Source organism: Astatotilapia calliptera, chromosome 17, assembly GCF_964374335.1.
Source record: "Astatotilapia calliptera chromosome 17, fAstCal68.1, whole genome shotgun sequence".
NCBI lineage: Eukaryota > Metazoa > Chordata > Actinopteri > Cichliformes > Cichlidae > Astatotilapia > Astatotilapia calliptera.
The window spans coordinates 38,390,950-38,397,211 of NC_137438.1; positions in this window are offsets into that span (position 1 = coordinate 38,390,950).

Consider the following 6,262-nt stretch of genomic DNA (forward strand, 5'->3'; position numbering starts at 1 on the left):
GCTATGACATGTAAACACAGACACTTTTTCACTTTTATTAAACCCTGGCTGACTTTAAAAAGAGCACCACAGAAATGTACAGTGGACTAAAACGTGTTCAGACACAAAAACAAAGTGGGGAGTTTGTCTGTGAAGGTTCAGCCAGTTTCAAGCAACTTAAAACAGTCCAGATGCTTTTCTTTCCAAGCTCCTTAGACAAAAATGTGGAGTTATTTAAAACTTTAGACAATATAAATCATTAAACTGAGAAAAGCAAAATGATACTCGTGAAACTATATGCAGCAGAAAGCAGACAAAGAAAATATATACAGTCTGAGAACATGGCACCAAAACTGTATAGTCCAGTAGAGTCACGCTGCATACATCCAGCAGCCAGTTTATTATGTGTGCCTGTTCAGGTCAAACTGAGCATCACGATGGTGAAGAAAGATGATAGAATGTGTCGTGGCTGTTGATGCCAGACAGGCTGATTCTGCTTGGATTTTCCAGAACAATGATCTCTGTGGTTTACAGAAAATGGTATAAAGAAGTTGAGATATCCAGTGAGCTGTATTTTCCTGGGGGAAAATACCTTCCTGATGCCAAAGGTCAGTGGAGAATGGTCAGACTGCTTTGAGCCAATAGTGAGGCAACAGGAACCATTTGTTACCATCAAGGTGTGCAGAAGAGCAGCTCTAAGTGCACAACACAAAGTAAATGGGCTACAGCAGCAGAAGACCACACCAGGTGTCCTGATCCTCCGGTCCTCTCTAGAGCTCCGTTTGTTTTGGATGTTTTCTCTCCCTCTTCATTCCTCCTCCTGGTCCCTGCCTCAATCTCCACGACTGCTCATCATCACTCACCTGCTGCATGATTGCTCTGCCACTACTTAAAGCCACGGCGGACTGTTGTTCATTGCTGGGTTGTTGTGCTTACCTTCGTTAGTGTAGTTCCAGCTCTCTTTGTGAATCTCCGAGTCTCATCGTGATTCCTGGTTTTTCCTAACGATCCTCAGGATCCCTGCCTGTTTCATGTGGACCCTGCTTGGATGAGTGTCAGTGAGTTTCAGCGTGGGAGTGGATTGAGTACGAGTGAGTCACAGACAGTGTGAAGAGGACTGTGGACGTGGACCCCTGCCCTGGACCTTCCCCTAGATTTCCTGGAGCCCGTGTCCCTTCATCACTGTAATTCAATTCAATTTTATTTATTTAGCACCAAATCACAACAAAAGTCACCTCAAGGCCCTTAAATATGTACATATGTGTATATATTTCACTTGGTGTTGTTGTAAATAAACCTCCCTTTACATGCACAGCTCTGAGTCCCGCATTTAAGTCCTGCCTGACCAGCCGTGACACCAGCCGCATGTTAGCTAACATCAGTCCATCAGACACTTTGATCCACAGCAGAACATTAAGAAAGCAATGAAATTATCCTCACTTTGCTGTGGATGTTATTGACCCACAGAGGGTTGACTCAGTGTACTGCTGCTTGTTAAAACTCTTAATTTGCAACAACCAAAGCACTGTTTTACTATTAGTTTGGGTCGTCATTGTAAAAACAGAAAAAAACTCTCTCTTGTGATACATTATGTCTGTCTGCTTTCATAAAATGCTACTTCAGCTAGTCCTGTATGAGCTCCTTCTTAGGGAGGACAGCGGCCTCTAGTGGCCACAAGTGATAACAAAGGTTCTGAGTTTATAAAGGGGAATCCCTACACCTGTTTCAAACACCCTGCCCGGGATGAGGGGCTACAGGCAGTTTTTGGGGCACCGTCCCAGTTTGCTGCTGGTTTCGGGGGGAGCTGGATGTTCTGGTGTGGTCACTGACCCGCTCCCTTGGTTGCTTGGGGTGGCTAGGACCTCCTTGATGGGAGGGGCTCTGCCGGGTGGTTCTTGGGCACCTGTGGCCCTTTGACCCTGTTCTCGGACCAGGGCAGCCAGCCTCTAGCGGGGTCGACTACCTCTGGTCCTCTGGGACTCTCACCCCTTAGCTATGGGAAACCCATCTGGGCCCTTCCTGCTTCTTCTACTGGAATAGATGCGTGGATGACGCAGATGTGTGTTGGGGGCTTTGGATGGCATGTATCATATTCTGAGTGAGTGTTTAGTGTTTTTCCACCTTATTTACTTATAAATAAATAACTAAATAAATACATTTTCAATTACTCTCTCCCCTTTATCTAAATCCCCCTAAAGTTTTCACCCAGCTATACCCAGTGAAAGCAACATCAGCAAAAGGGAACTCCAGAAGCCCGAGAAATATCAAGGGCTGAGGGGGGAGCTTGAGAAGATGTGGATGGTGAAGGCAACAGTACTAGTGTGATAACTGCAGCATCGGGGCAGCTACCCCCCAAATTGAGCCAGTGGCTCCAGCAGATCCCAGGAGTGATATCAGAGATCTCTGTCCAGAAGAGCGTAGTCCTGGGAACGGCAAAGATAATGTGCCAGGGCATGTGTATCCAGTACACTTTCCAGCCTAGGTCCCACATGCTACTCCTGGGATATGAGCAAGAGAGACAAAACTGAAGCTATATCAGCTCAGACATCATCTAGATTAACAAGGTTTGTGTCGGAACAATATGAGAACAGCATCCATTCCAAGCCTTGAGTTGGAGCAATACTCGAACAGCATATGGAAGAAGGACATCACTAGACCCTGACACGATTCATGCCTACTGGCTAAAGAAACTACCTGCACTCCATGAGTGTCTGGCAGCACATGCAGCACAACACTACATGCCTTTGCAACTTCAGGTTGGGGGTCTGACTCCCGACCAAGGCGTCTGAATCCAGTAAGGGTCCTTTTAGAGGTTTCAGAAAAACTGGAGAGGACTAAAGGAGAAGTGATGCATATTTATGGGACCCAAACACACTGTATGGCAGCATTTATTGAGAACACCTTGATGGCGATTATTTTATATTGTGTCACAATTAAAGAGGGTTGTTATTAGCTTCCGGAAATCAGCTTTAGTGTCGAAATCTAGTTTTCAGCTAATGTTTTTTTATTGATTTAACTTAAACTTCATCTTACTCTGTGTTGAGGGAAAGGGAACTACTGTAATTGTGCCTCTTTTTTGTTCCTGGATATTCATACATACAGAAAAAAAGACTTCAGGGGCATAAATACACATATACCATTGTGAAAATATTCTTTTTAACAAGAGAGAGGACAGTTCTCATAATGCTGGACACAAATGGAGAACTGATTCACTTGAGTCTGTTGGATCAGGAAATGTGACGACGCTGCACTTGTGGTCAACTAGACCACGAGTCACATGCCACTGTTCATCAACAACCCAGCCGTGCATTACAGAAGCACTTACGCCTTACTTAAACCTTTTTTTTAATTGTTTGCATGTTCAAATATTCTGTGTATTTTTGAGTGAACGGACTGTTGATGCCATTCTGTTTATCATTAATTATGATTTTATATCGTAACCATAGTCACGACACTTAACACTTTTCATGTTTGAGATTTGTGAACAGAGATTTGTCCTCACACCATCTTTCACCACCACTGCGGAGCAGCTTTCCGGCCGACTCCACACACACACACACACACACACACACACACACACACACACACACACACACACACACACACACACACACACACACACACACACACACACACACACACACACACACCTCTCCCTCCAGGCCCGGTGTCACTGAAATGGCTCCTCTGCAGTGGAGCCATTTACCACACCTCCGCCAAAATATTTAACAGAAAATATTCAGAGCAGCACTTTGATACTCACACGTTGGGACTTTGTTTCACTCAGAAACAAAGTCCTATAAATATGTTTTAAAACCCCCACACCTGTACTAATGAAGATGCTGGTGCACAACTACATTTTCTTCCTCTGAGTGGTGATTCCATGCTGCTACATAGGAGAGCAAGGGATCACTGAAGCTGTGTGTGTGTGCATTAAGGTGTTGAATAAAAATGATTAAATATTAAGATTTTGTCAGTACCCTTATGTCATTGTGTTACAGGACATGTTACAACTAACCCAGACTATGGGGTTAATTGCATCATTTCACTCTTTGTGTTTGAGACCATACCATGCAAGTAGGGGAGAGCGGGGTAAGTTGTCACACTTTTCACACTGACTAACTCTTACTGAGCACCATACATCACAACGTAATAAATGTTTCACCAAATGAAAGAAGGAAGTCTCGGGCACATATGATGTATTCATTACATTTTCATATCTTATCTCATTACGGAGTTGTAGACTGTTGAATGGAGAATGTGTACTTGTGACAATTTGCCCCATCGGCAGGTAAGTTGTCACACTAGATTATCTTAAAATAAGAACACAAATACTTAATTGTGATTATTGATTTTAATTGTTAAATTCAAACCAAAACTGGAAATTTGAACAATTATGCCAAGAGAATTTGGAAAAAAACAATTATTTCAATCCAATACACATTTTAATCAAAACATTAAGTAGAAAGAAAACTTTAGTTTGAACTTTAAACTCAAATGTTCTCTGGCTTGCACATAAATCCATCATCCATGAATGGAATGCTGCAAATAACTTGCTTTACTTAACATGTTTATCCTCTGAACAAAACAGATGCCCTATTTCTGATTAATCAGACTCAACTTCAGAGTCACAATTCTGGCACACATAAATTGCCTGGCCTGAGGTGCAAGCATCATGGGCCCATTAGTTGCATTTTACGCATTTTACCCAGGTCTCTTTTGGACAACTGTTTGAAAATGGCTCCACACAGACAAGGCAGAAGCACTCTTCATCATCTGATGATGACTCTTGAATTATTTTTCTTCTTTTAGCTGCGTTGTTCTTCATAGGTCCAGATGTTTTCCCCCCTCGCGTCCCTCTCTTTTGAAACAGCTTTTTGCTAGATTCAGCCTTATTCTTTTCTTTTTCTAGTTGCTGCTTCACTGGCGTGTCGGTTAGAATTGCTGATTTGCGTTGTTTTCTTCCTTTGCTGGATGGTTTTCGGCGGCCAGCTTTTGGATATGGCCGGATGTCCTCTGGAGTTGGTAGTCCGCTGTCAGTAATTGCAGTGCTGGGTAAGGGTGAGCTCGTGATAGAGATGGTGCTGGAGCTTGGCAGTTCAGAGTTGGTGCTGGGGCCTAGCAGTGCAGAGTTGGTGCTGGGGCCTAGCAGTGCAGAGTTGGTGCTGGGGCCTGGCAGTGCAGAGATAGTGCTGGGGCCTGGCAGTGCAGAGGTGGTGCTGGGGCCTGGCAGTGCAGAGGTAGTGCTGGGGCCTGGCAGTGCAGAGGTGGTGCTGGGGCCTGGCAGTGCAGAGGTGGTGCTGGGGCCTGGCAGTGCAGAGGTGGTGCTGGGGCCTGGCAGGGCAGGGTCCGGAATAGGGCGATCTGTGATGTAGGATGGTGCAAACTCGGCTTCCAGAAATACATTTCTGTTGTAAGGTTGAATCCCAGCCACCCTAAAACCAGCCTGAATGTTCAATGGGGTTGCAGCCAGAGGATATGCAATTGCCACAATCCCAGGAATGTCATAAATGGACATTGTCTTCCCAGGGTTGTTCCTCATCCAGGCATCACACGTGCTGTTGATGTGCCTCTTTAGTGGCCCGCAGACAGACCTGTCTAATGGTTGGAGCCGATGTGAGCAGTGGGGTGGGAATGACAGCATGATTATGCCATTTTCTTTGGCATAATTGAGTCCATCAATGGACAGATGAGACTCGTGGTTGTCCAAAAGGAGTAAACAGGGCTTCTCCTTTGAACACTTTGTATGTTCATTGAAATGTTGCAGGAAGTCAACAAAGTGTGTGTCTTTCATCCATCCAGAGGAATTTGCCCCTCCTTTGCTGCCAGGTGGCCCGTTGATCAGGAAATGGTCATGGAAGTGGACACGTGGGAAAATAAAGTATGGAGGTAAACTATTCCCTATGGCTGAGACAGCACAGGCCAGTGTGACAAGGGTTCCCCTTTCAGCAGAGGTCAATGACCCTACTTGTTTGAATCCACGTCTGGCCAACACTTTGTCTGGTTTATGTACAGTGGTGACCCCAGTTTCATCAACATTCCAAATGTCTCCTGGTCCAAACTCATATTTGCATAACACTTTCTCTAAGTTGTCAAAGAAAGCATTGACATTCTCTCTGTTGAAGCTACTTGCCCTGGCAAGGCTAGTTGCTTCTGGCTTTCTCAGTGACAATGTTGTATGCTGCTTTAAAAAGCCTGTAAACCACTCATTGCTGGCCTTTTCTTTTTCTGCCCACAAAGGCACAAACTTCAGTTCGTGTGCCACAGCAAACTGGTAGGCAAG